Below are 13,162 nucleotides of genomic sequence, written 5' to 3'. Positions count from 1 at the left end.
CTTCGTCACCTGGTTTCCCAGATGTGCAGACCACCCCCGTCTCCAGCGTTGACAGCCCTGGCACAGGTTGGGCACACAAGGGGGGCAGAAGGACCCGCCGGAGAGCTGGGCCTGGCGTTCAAACCCGTGACCGCAGCCAGCACAACGCCTGGAATGCCTCCCTGGCCGGTGGAGCCGCGGAGAACATTTTTCCATCCCAGAAGGAAAAAGACGAAAAAGGCGACGCAGCGTTTCCAGCTCCGCTTCAGGGATCTGTGGAATGAGTTCGGGAGAAACCGTATCCTCCGCGCCTGGGGCCGCTGCTTCCTGTGAGTGTCCCCAGGGCGTTCACAGGAAAAAACGAACCAGTCAGGGCACCCTGGGAAGGAAGCGATGCAACAAGAACAAACAGCAGTTGTCGTCGTCGTCGGCGGGGAGAGTGTCTCCCTAACGTTCGTGACACCCGGAAATTCAGAGTGTGACTGCGTTTGGAAGCAGGACCTTTGCAGATGTGATTAAGGGGAGGCTCGAGAACGATAAGGTGCTAATCCTGGGCCCTGCAGAGCCCTGAATCCTTAGGAGGCAGAAGACACAGGGAGGAGGCAGACCCTGGAGTGATGCGGCCACAAGCCAAGGACGATGGCACCGCAGGGAGCTGGAGGAGGCAGTACGGACCGTCCCCTGGAGCGTTAGGAGGGAACGAGGCCCGGCCCACACCTTGATTTCAGGCTTCTAGCAGCCTCCAGAGCTGCAGGAAGATACATTTCTCACGTTCTTAGCCACATATGTGGTGGTGGTGATTTGTGAGCAGCAGCCACAGGACACTGTCACACGTGGAACAGACGGAAAGAATCACACTGGACTCAGGCCGGCCCTTACCCAAGTCTTTGCTTGTGCTTCCTCGGAAGGCACCTGGACGCGAATGCTGGTTCAATGCTCGCTCTGAGGCAGACCACAGAGAAGGAAGTAGCCTCCGCTGAGATCCGTTCGCTCACAGAGAAGACGGTGCCTCTGGATGCTAAATTTGGCATGAGGGTTTTAAATCATTTGCCTCGAGATTTCCCAAACTATTTTGAGAAAATTAGGTGAGAAAACTGTTGCGCGGGCCAGGGATGGACTGAAAGAAAACCCTGACTCCCCTTCCGCGCTGGCTGAGCTCTCTCTTCCTCCCTGGCCCGGGAGCCCCGCAGAGCAGCCCCTGATCAGAAAGTGCCCGGAGAGAGGCAGCGTGGTCCGGGTGCGGACCAGCCCAGCCAGATCTGGCTGTGCCATAACCCGAGGGGCTTACACTGGGGACACAGCCATACAGGACCTCCACGTCAGCCTGTGAACCCTGGGATTCGCCACCCCCTCCAGCACCTTCCAGAGACACCCAGAGAAGCAGTCATTTCAGATTCTCCTTTCTCGACATTTATAAGCTAGAAATAAAATGGCCTGTTGTCCTCCAATTGATCCTCTTAGGAATACCCTTTCTTAGAAGATTGGAGGGAGAGAAGAGAGGGAGTGGGGAGGGGATGGGGAGGAGTCGGGGGGGAAGGGAGGGAGAGCGAGGGAAGAAGAGAAAGGAGGGAGGGAGGGAGGGAGGGAGAAGGAGGGAAGCATGAGGAAGGAAGTCTGGCAGGAATTCCAGAGGGAAGGGCATGGCCTAGAGTTGAGGGCCACGTTCTTACTCTATTTCTCTTCTCCGCCCTCCCGCCCTCCCCCCCGGCCTTCCCTTAGTGAGTCCAGCTCTGGCCTTGGACCACCGATGTTTTGCTGCTCTGTGTTTGGAGTTCCCGCAGAGGACATCTGAGACTTTGCCCTTGGCCTTATCTCTGCAGCCAGGAGCCCACATGAGACCCTCCCACTTGCAACCTGAAACCCCACTGATTAGGGCACATGTGTCAAACACAAGGCCCGAGGGCCAAATCCGTCCCGCCAGGCCTTGCAATGTGGCCCACACCGCGCTGTCATCACTGCACTCCGCTACGTTTCCATCACAATGACAGTTTATGACTGTTCAGTAAACCATTTGGCCCGCGATTTAGCCTGGATTTTAGATTTTGGCCCCTTCTCTGATTGAGTTCGACACCCCTAGATTAGGGAAAGGCAGGGGGGCCAGGCCCTCTCCAGCTGCATCTGCCCCCTCCCCCGTGTTCCCCACACACAGGAAGTTTCCGGGGATGGGACTTCCTGCTCATTCAGGGTCGCTCTACCCTGTGCCCTGGGCTGCCCAGGATGGCTCCAGAGCACCCCAGACACTGCAGGCTCGCTCCACCCTTTCTTGAGGGTCCCCCTCTCCAGCAGCTTCTTGCCTGTCCAGGCTCCCCCTCCCTTGCTTTTCCCACCATGTATTCCATCCCCAGGAGCCAGATCTGCCCACATGCAGATGGGATGCAGAGAGGGCACAGCAAGGTCAGGCCCAACTTCTGCTGCCATCCCCTACTCTGCCCTGGACACCCACTCCACCCTGCTTGCCCACTCCGTCCTGACCAGTGGTCGGCAAACTCATTAGTCAACAGAGCCAAATATCAACAGGACAACGTTTGAGATTTCTTTTGAGAAACACATTGTTTAAACCTAAACTATATAGGTAGGCACATTGTTATTAACTTAATTAGGGTCCTCCTAAGCTGGCCTTTGCTAAACACTCAAGAGGCCAAAGAGCCGCATGTGGCTCGCAAGCCGCAGTTTGCCGACCACTGGTCCTGGCTAACACCAGCTGAAATGCAGCTTTCCCTGCGTCTGTAGGCCCTACCACTAATGAGCTGGCATCTGTGCCAGAGGTAAAAGTACTGATGGGCCGTGGATGTACCTGGGAGGGGCAGGGCACGGGTAGCAGAGCGGGTCTGGCGCCGTATCCGAGAAGAGACCTCTTGGAGAATCCCAAAGGCAGGGATGATGGCTGAGGGGAAGTGCTTGAAGGTCTGTCATGGGGAAGGAGCACATATCAATTCAGTAGAAGGCTGAAAATTAGAAGAAGGAGCGATGACTGGGGGTTATCCCCAGGCCGTTTCCTCAATAAGAAAGATGATTCTCATAATTCCAGTGGCGCAGTGACGGTGCCTGGCATGCTAATGAGCTCCCTGACACCGGGAGTATTCAAGCAGACCAAGAGGCGTGGAGAGCCCTGGAGCGGGAGCACTGTGAAGGCAGCCCCGTGCGGCCGTGGGCAAGCCGAGGCCTCCCTGTGGGCAGCAGGGGTAGCTTGATCCGGGGGCTGAGACGCTCCCTGACTGTCTCCACAATCATTAGGTCTGAGAGCCTGTGGGGTCAGAGCCACAGAAAATGCAAGAGGGCAGGGGGCCAGCAGGATCAGCGTGGACACAGGATGCTGGCTCCACCTAAGCCCACACCTTCCACACACCAGCCACGCAGGCCTCCTGCCTGGAGGCTACACGGTCAGTGAGAGAGGCCTGGGCTCAAGCTAGCGCCTGGCTGTTTAGCAACATCAAGACATGACTCAGTTTCCTTTTATGTCAAAAGGAGAATTAAGGGAATTCTGCACTGGCAGGTCTCCTCTGGAGAGGAGTGAGCCGGTGACAGTCATTCACACCAAGATGTGAGCACCTGGACCCTGCCCCTACCTTGGAAACAGTGGGAGAGATGACAGCCAAAACCTCAAAGCAGAGAAGTGCCAGTCAGGGGGTCTTGGCCGCGGTAAAGGTCCTTTTTGGGTTCTACAGAGTTTTGGCTCTCGAGCTACAGATTCAGACAAATTTTTGTAGGCCTTCAAAGACAGATGAAGACAAGCCCGACCACCGTGGCAGCTGGTGTGGCCCAGGATTTCAGCGTTGACCTATGACCCAAGAGGTCACAGTTTGATTCTTGGTCAGGGCACATGCCCAGTGTAGGGTGTGCAGGAGGCAGCTGATCAATGATTCTCTCTCATCATTGATCTCTCTCCCTCTCCTTTCCTCTCTGAAATCAATAAAAATATATTTAAGGGGGGAAAAACAAACACAGAAAAAACGGATGAAGACAAAAGTGAGTTTGGCCTTGGGTTTTATGAAAGGCTAATGAACTTGCTCTCCCAAGTGGCTAACATTAAAAAACAAAAAAACATACAATGCTGACCAGCACATGAAGCTCACAACATTATTGGCAGAAGTATGAAATGGAAAAGGGTCTGGAAGATTCTTATAAAACTGTACACACACCTATCCTAAACCCAACAATTCCAATCCTAGACATTTACCCAAGATAAGTGAAAATATATGTCCACAAAAAGATGCATTCTTCATTTAGAGAGAAAGGGAGAAGGAAAGAGAGATGGAAACATGGATGATAAAAATTATTCATCGGCTGCCTCCTGCATGCCCCCATGGTGGATCAGGCCCACAACGTGGGCATGTGTTGACCGGGAATTGAATCATGACCTCTTGGTTCATAGGTCGAAGCTCAACCACTGAGCCATACCGGACTGGCAAAAAAAAAGGTGTATTCTTGAATGTTCACAGCAGCTGTATTAATAATAGCCCAAAATCTGCAGATTCATTAAAAAGGGGAGAGGATGAGTAAACCAATTGTACTATGTTCTTACAATGGGACACTACTCAGTAACAGAGAGAAATTAACTATCGCTGAGTCATGAACAGCATGGGTGCCTCAGAAAAATAGTATGCCGAACGGAAGCCAGAACAACTGAGTACACACTCTGTGACTGCCTTTGTAGAACGTTCTAGAATGGGCTAAGCTTCTCTGTGGTGGAGAGAATGCAGAGCCCTGTTGATTCTTCAGGAGGAGCATGGGTTCTGCTGGGAAAGGAGCATTAGGGAACTTTCTGGGCTTCTGGTGGCGTTCTGTGTCTTAGTGCAAGTTAACACATTCGTCCAAACCCAGTGGGCATACGCTTAGCATTTGTGTTTTTCACGGTATCTAAACTTTACCTTGAGCTCCAGGCGATGTCACGGTGGTGAAGTATGTAGAGTGACAGGCACTGATGCCTGCAGTGACTTAGAAATTCATCAGAAACGAGAAAGCAAGGGTTGAAGGATGCAAAGTGAGTAAATGGGCAGAGACGTGATAAAATGAACATAGAAAATGTTAATTGTAGAATCCAGGGTGTTCACTTTCACAGTTTTTCCAACTTTTCTGTGCGTTTGAAGTTCTTCATAATAAATATGCAGGGGAAGCTGGTTCTGGGGCTGCCCTGGCTCTGAGGGTCACTGACACAGGAGGCCTCCCGTCTCCTCTTTGGGGGACTTTGTCATGTTGACTGGGCGCCTGTTAAAATCCTGCTTTTATATCCGTGACACTGTGAATCCTTAAAGCAACTGCAAAAGTTGAGGGAACAAGGTGTCAATGCTCATTTCCTGATAGAAAATGAGGATGCAAACTCAGATCAGCTGATTCCGTCCTCCGCTCCTGACTCAAAAGGGAACCCAGTGCATTTTCCAGAAACATTCACTCCAGGGCAGCGGTCACCAATCCTTCGGACCTCATGGACCACCAGTGGTCCGCGGACCACCAGTTGGCCACCGCTGCCCAGAGAGGCGCTTTTTGAAGGCGTCAGCTGTTAATAAGGCGACAGCATGTGGAAATCAGGTCTGCTTGCAGGAGGCCGTGCAGCCACTCCCTAGCTGCCTGAGAAGGCCTGCTGAGACTGATTTTCTGTCCACAGGCCTTCCTGACAGCTCTCTGGGACCAGGTCCCACTGTGGGAACCTCTTGGTTAATGACCTCCAAGATGGTGACCTCTAAGGCGGTGACCTCAAAAGGGGTAACCTCTGGAATGGTGACCTCTATCAGGTGGAAACCTCCGAGCTGGTGACCTCTGAGCTGGTGACCTCTGATCTGGTGACCTCTGAAACAGCCTGGCTCCACCCCTTACCCCTGAGTGACCGCGGACAAACTTTCTATGCACTATGAGCTTCAGCTTCCCTTCCTGCAGAGAAGTACAGCTTTTCCGGAAATGCTTGTTTTTATTGTCACTAGTAAAGCACCTTTAAGAAGGTGAAACCACCTTCAACACCCCATGTTTAAAAATCAAATGTGTGGCCGAAACCAGTTTGGCTCAGTGGATAGAACGTCGGTCTGAGGACTCAGGGGTCCCGGGTTCGATTCCGGTCAAGGGCATGTACCTTGGTTGCGGGCACATCCACACTGGGGGGTGTGCAGGAGGCAGCTGGTCGATGTATCTCTCTCATCGACATTTCTAGCTCTGTATCCCTCTCCCTTTCTCTCTGTAAAAAAATCAATAAAATATATATTTAAAAAAAAAAAAATCAAATGTGTGACCCAGGCCCGGGGTTTACTTAATTTGTAATGTCTTCTGGTCACCCATGAAATATTTTGAACCTTTTGCTATTAGGCAAAAAGAAAAATGTTATCAATGGTAAATTATTATTATTGTTGTTATTATTATTACTATTATTTCAGGTAAAAGGCTGGCTAAAACCTATCTTCCTGTTGCTTATGGTTCTCAGCACGTCTCACCTGCTGGAGGCTGGGGCACAGGAGGTCTCAGCCTGCGTCGCTCAGGAGACTCTGGTCTAAATCCCTGGCTGGCTCGAGACCTGGAGAGTGTGGCCAAGAGCAATCTCATCATCACCTCTCCGCCCTTATCTGCACCGCACAGGCCCCGGAGATAAGGCGGCCACAAAGGGCTTTGAGGTTGGAGTGGCCGATGCTGCTCCGGACAAAGGATTGTTTATTACTCAGTTATGGAGAGACAGGCCGACCCGGGTGAAAGCTGACAGCGCACTGCTTCCATTTCTCTGGGGGCCTTTCATTCCTTCGTAGCTGGGGGAAATTTTGTAATTAAATTCAGGGGCAAAGAACATGGCCAGAAATCGGCCTTTTAACACAAAAACAGCTCTGACTTAAGCCAGGTTTAAGAACAGAACCAGGTGTTCCATCCAAATAGCCGACTCCGGACAGGTGGGGCCAGTCCCTCGGTGCTTCGAACAGCAGCCCAAAGGCAGGCCCCTCCCGCGCTACCCCCGCAGCCCCGGAGGTGTGCCCGGTCGATCGGTTTTGTGGAATTTAATTTTGTCGGCTGATTGATGGGAAGGATTTGCGGGTGCCAGGTCTGTAAGTGAAAGCAATGCTTCTGCCATGGGCTCTCGTCCTTACTTCACGGAAGAAAGTGAAAGGAACACTTCCTCTCTGTATCCTCGTGACCCTGGCGGCTAAGGGCAACGTGGGGTCCTGGGGAGGATTCTGAATGGGGAGAGTAGCCAGAAAGAGCATTGGATTTGCAGTGAACAACAAAAACGTGCAGCTCATGTGTACGACTCCATTTTCACTCGTCATCTGCAGCTACATCTCCCCCTCCTCCCAAAAGGTGTCCTTCTGTCTCCCAGAGGAAGTCATCTCTGGACAAGTCATTATTTGAAAGTTTTTCAAACCTTCCAGACCGTCTCAGTGGCATAGGAAGGTCTGTGAGAGCCCCCCTCACTCTTCCCAGCACTGACCCCGGGGGATGTCCCCTGAATCTGCCCATTTCAAGGCACCCTGGTCCTGAGCAAAATCCACCATCGTTTTCTATTTGTTCAAATGTACGGATGGGGGAAGCAGTAACCAAACAGTCACAGAGAGTCACAATAAATGCTAACCAGACTACCCTCGCTGGTTAGCTGGCTCAGTGAATAGAGCGTCTGCCTGTGGACTGAAGGGTCCCAGTTTGATTCCAATCAAGGGCATATGCCCTGGGTTGCAGGCTCCATCTCCAGTAAGGGGCATGCAGGAGGCAGCTGATCAATGATTCTCTCTCATCATTGATGTTCCTATCTCTTCCTCTCCCTTCCTCTCTGAAATCACTAAGATATATATTTTTAAAAATAATAAAATAAAAAATAAATGTTAACCAGACCTACATGTTATTAATGTATAAAAAGAGCACTATATTTAAACAGGAACAGTGGATCAGATGAGGATGTAGTGATGTTGTTTCCTGATTTTGATAACTGTGTTCTGGTGCTTTAAGAGAGTGCAGTACATGGCGTAATGAAAACATATACATAGACATTATGTATATGAAAAGATGTATACATAGAAAACATTTATATATCCATGTGTATATGTTCACATGACAGGATATATAGAGTGACAATGTCTTGTGTGGTCTTGGGACTGCTCCAACAGAATAACTATAGACTGACTTATAGACAAGAGAAATTTATTTTCACAGCTCTGATGGCTGGAAAGTCCGAGGCTCTGGCCGATTCAACGTCCGGTGATGACCTCCTTCCGGGTTCCTGGATAGCCGTCTTCTCACTGTGTCCTCACACTGCAGCAGGGCGAGGCGGCGCCGTGGCTGTCTGCTCCCCGGGACCTCAGCTCCTCCAGCCCAGCACCCTGCATGGCACGGGATCAAAAAATGCAACGATAAAGCCAGGGTGGCGGATCTGATACAAATCTGCCTTGGCAGCGGCCGCCAGTGACCTCACACCTGGCTTCTGTCTGAGCCGTGTGGTAATGACCTAAAGCTGGAGTGGGGCGTCTCCAGCTTCAAGACAGGGCGCATTGCTCAGAAAAATGAAATACGGTGGCGATGACCTCAGAAGCTTAAAATAAATTTCATTCTGCCACAGGCAAGTTCCTAAAACCTACAGTTGCATCTTGATATCGCTTTACTTATCTCCTAAATACTACCATATGCAAAGGGTACCTTTTGGATGGATAAGAAGTGGTGAGGCCGAAACCAGTTTGGCTCAGTGGATAGAGCGTTGGCCTGCAGACTGAAAGGTCCCAGGTTCAATTCCGGTCAAGGGCACGCACTTTGATTGCGGGCACATCCCCAGTAAGAGGTGTGCAAGAGGCAGCTGATCGATGATTCTCTCATCGATGTTTCTAACTCTCTATCCTCTCTCTTCCTCTCTGTAAAAAATCAATAAAATATATTTTTTTAAAAAAGGAAGAAGAAGTGGTGAGAATGCCCCTCCCACCACCACATACAGCACATCCCACAGGGCAGTCACCCTGGACTGAGCACAGTGAGGTCACCCAGCTCTCCGCAGACGAGGAAGCCAATGGCTCCCCACTGTTTGGAAGGGAGATGCTGAAACCCAGGCTTGGTTTCCCAGGATTCTCCCTCCTCCTCCAGCACAGCCGCTGGTAAGCCAGATACGTTTTTCCCCTGAGACACACTTTGAATAAACACTGCCATTAAAGATTCCACCGCGCTCCAGATAAACACGGAAAAGCCCGTTGCCAGTTTCTGCCTTGTTTCAAAAACAAGCTGTGAAGGCTCTGCTCCCCCATCTCGCACCGCAATCTGCTGCATGGCCTAGTTTTCCCCGTTGCAGTGTGGGACACGGAGAGAAGACGTGTCATCCCTGCTGACCTTTGTCCTAAAGGGATGCTGAGTCAAGGAAGCAGATGTTTCTTCCGGAGACAGGTGGATGCTGAGCAGAGCTCAGCCTCAGTTCCAGGGGATGATGGGAAACTCCCAAGGTACGTTCCCAGATGTGCTGGGCAGCTGGCCTCATGCGAATGAGGCAAAAGTGGGAGTGGGGACTGCCGTGGCGTCGGAATGAAAGGGTCCCCACACCTAGAGTCACCAGGCAAGCCCACCTGGGAATGGAGCCACCTGGGAATCCTTTGGGAAGCTGGGGCAGGAATGGGCATTCTTACCTAAACCCGTTGTCGGCAAGCTGCGGCTCAGGAGCCACATGCAGCTCTTTGGCCCCTTGAGTGTGGCTCTTACACAAAATGCCACGGCCTGGGCGAGTCTATGTTGAAGAAGTGGCGTTAGAAGAAGTTTAAGTTTAAACAATGTGGCTCTCAGAAGAAATTTCAATGGTACTGTTGATATTTGAATCTGTGGACTAATGAGTTTGCTGACCACTGACCTAAACATAATCCCAGAAAGCAAACACCTCCAGTTTTCCCTGGTTATTTTCTGGCTCAGTTCCCACTTCCCTGTGGAAAGGGCCACTTCTGAGCCTCACGGAAACCAGTGGCGCTATCCATTCACTCACCACCCTGCCGAGGTCACACTCCCCCATCAGCTTCCAAACCAGGTCACATTGCCCTGCGTCTCCATGTCACAAGCTGGGCAAACACCTTCCCCCCTCCCTCTCAGGGTTGTTCTGGAGGACAAATTGGGGCCGCCGTAGCCTAGGCTACCGGGGGACTGCCTGCATTCAAACACAAATCTCCACTCTCAGCCAGATTCCAGTGTCAATGAAGAGCTGGCTGCGCCTGAAAACGTCCATTTTCAAAGCTAACAAAGCTGACTTTGAATTCTCAGCCCTCCCCGGGACGAGGCTGACCCAGCCCTGGTTGGCCAACTCCAGGGAACACCGGACTTAACTGGTGTGACACAGAGCGTAAGAAAGGGGGATTTCCCAAGGAGGGCACGATGGTGGGGGTGGGGGAGGTGGTAAAAGCAAGGACACTGGGATCCACAGGTCTTGGGAGTCTGAAGAGGGGAGCATGCATAGACGCCTGCTGCCACCTGCTTTCTGCCTCCACAGCTTCTGCGTCTTACCCCTTCAGATCTCACCCGGCTGACTGAGGTGAGGGGAAGTCAGTTCGCTACAGGACAATCAGCGCTGACTTCTGGTGCAGACACAGCTCTCCTGATGGGGCCTCAGTGCATGAGGAAGGTCACCTCACCCCAGATCCATCCTTGCCAACAGATTCAGTCCTCCCACCCCCATGCAGATTGGATGGCAATGGGCAGCCTGCATTGATTATTTAGGGCAAATTAATTTAGAAACAAGTTGTTGTTGTTTTTTAACATCAGAAGAACTGGTTCCAGATGCCCTGTTATTACCCAAAGACCACGAGGAATAGATTGGACCCTGTGACAATGTTCCCTCATTGATTTTCCAACTACATGGATGTAACACACCCTATCGCCTTGGAGTGGGGCCTTAGAATCCCACCAGCACTGAGAGCTGCACGTCTGTTTCCATTCTCTGCAATCCAGGAGGCGTGACTCCACACGGAAAGAATGAGCTTCATGCCAAAGGCAGTGGTTGACAGACTGACCGTCAGTTCAAGATTAAACTTGTGGTCCTGGCCAAGTTGGTTAGAGAGTTGTCCAGGGACACTAAGGTTTTGGGTTCAATCCCCGGTCAGGGCACATACAGGAAGCAACCAAGAATGCAGAAATAAGTGGAACAACAAACTAATGTCTCTCTCTCCCTCCCTCTGGTACCAAGCAGGTGGTCACAGCATCTCTCTCTCCCTCTCCCCCTCCTGCCCTCTTCCTCCTTCCCTCTCTCTCAGATAACTAAATAAAAACTTTTTTTTAAAAAGATGAGACTTGGTGGAATGTCAAACCTTGATGCTGAAATGTTGCATGTTTGTATTCCTGTCACTCACGTATTCATTCAGTTGCACAATCCCCAAGAGCCAAGTCTGCTCACAGACCTTTGACCTGCACCAGGGCCTCAGGGCCTCTCTGCCACCAGCTGCACCAGGAAGAGCTGTGGCACCGAAGCTAGCGCTCTCCAGATGCGATCACAGCACAGGAATGTCCCTGGGAGGGCCACAGGCTCAAAAACGGAGCACAGGGGGCCGGAGGGCTGTGTGGCAAGGCCAGGAAGGAGGCTCCGATGCCAGCCTTGCTGACCCCAGACAGGCCACCCAAGTCAGCCCACTTTTGTTTCTTGCTTCTTTTTGTTGTAACAGCTTTATAGTGACTACCATGTAATTCGCCCATTTAATGCATTAAGATTCAACCTTTTTAGTATATTCACAGTGCTGTGCAGTCATCACCACAATCATGTTTAGAACAATTTCATGAACCCAAAAATAAACCTTTCAGCGATCACCTCCCCAATCCTCTCACCCCCCAGCCCTAGGTGACCACTGGCCTATTTTCAATCTCTGAAGATTTGTCTCTTCTGAACATCCTATATAACAAAGAGGTAATATGCAAATTGACCCTCACACCCTTGTGTCACAAGATAGCCATCCATATCATCACAAGATGGCCGCCCCATGTTATCACAAGATGGCTGGCAGAGAAGGGCAGTTGGGGGCAACCGGGCCTGCAGAGGAGCAGTTAGATGTCAATCAGGCCTGAAAGAGTGGTTAGGGCAATCAGGCAGACAGGCAGGCAGGCAAGTGGTTAGGAGCCAGCAGTTCCAGAATGTGAGAGGGATGTCCCAGATTGGAAAAGTGCAGGCTGGTCTGAGGGACACCCATATGGTCCATGAATTTTGTGCACCAGGCCTCTAATTTCATATAAAAAGTAATCATACATATGTGACCTCTGTATCTGGCTTCTTTCACGTAACAGACTGTTTTCAAGGTCTGTCCATGTTGTTGCAGGTATTGGCATTGTGTTCCTTTTTATGGCTGAATAATATTCCACTGTACGGAGAGAACACGCTTCATTTCCCAGCTAGTCTGTCAATAGGCATGTGGGTTATTTCCACCTTTAAAATATATATATTGTTATTGATTTCAGAGAGGAAGGGAGAGGGAGTGGGAGCTAGAAACATTGATGATGAGAGAGAATCGTTGACCGGCTGCCTCCTGCACACCCCACTCTGGGGATGAAGCCCACAACCCAGGCATATGCCCTGACTGAGAATTGAACTTTGACCTCAACCACTGAGCCTCGCCAGCAGGACCCTGCTCTTGGCTCGAGAGAAGAGTGCTGTAGCTGTTCCTTATGCTCAGCTTTCTCACAGAGAATGGTGTCTGCTTGCAGCGGGAAAGTGCCTTTGCACTGAAGCACGCTCTGGGGTGGTGCCACTGCTGCCCCTTCTCTGTCTCCCCAGCAGGAGCTGCGGGGAGCACCCCAGGGCACTGTGGGAAAGGGAATGCTCTCCACTCTGCGACTTGCGGCCCGTGGCACCGGGACCGTGTCTGGTGTCCCATCCCTGGAGGCCTGGCTCCTGCATCTGAGTTCTGCTTCCCATGAGAAGGCTTTAACCTACCCCACTGATTCCACTCCCATAGACTGGACACAGGCAGAGGGCCCTCTCCAGGCCTCTGACCCTTGGAGCCAAGAGTCCCTGAGTCCAAGGTCTGAGTTCTGACTCTAATGTACCCCTGGGCTGTGTGCTTGGGGCTCCCCTCTGAAAGGGAGCACACTGAACTTGATGCCCTCCAACTGCTTTTCCATCTCCAGAGGCCCAGGACTCTTCCTTGGGAGCCAAGAGGAGCTGACTTGCTAGCCAGTCTGTGGGATTCAACTGTGCCCTTCTGACCCATGAGTCCCACACGGTCCTGTCCCCACCGGGGCGTACCCCCACCCCATCTACAGGGAGGGCCAGACATGGCTCTTGTCTCCA

The sequence above is a fragment of the Pipistrellus kuhlii genome, unplaced genomic scaffold (assembly GCF_014108245.1).
Source record: "Pipistrellus kuhlii isolate mPipKuh1 unplaced genomic scaffold, mPipKuh1.p scaffold_m20_p_2, whole genome shotgun sequence".
NCBI classification, from domain to species: Eukaryota; Metazoa; Chordata; class Mammalia; order Chiroptera; family Vespertilionidae; genus Pipistrellus; species Pipistrellus kuhlii.
Note: the sequence above shows the minus strand (reverse complement) of the source record.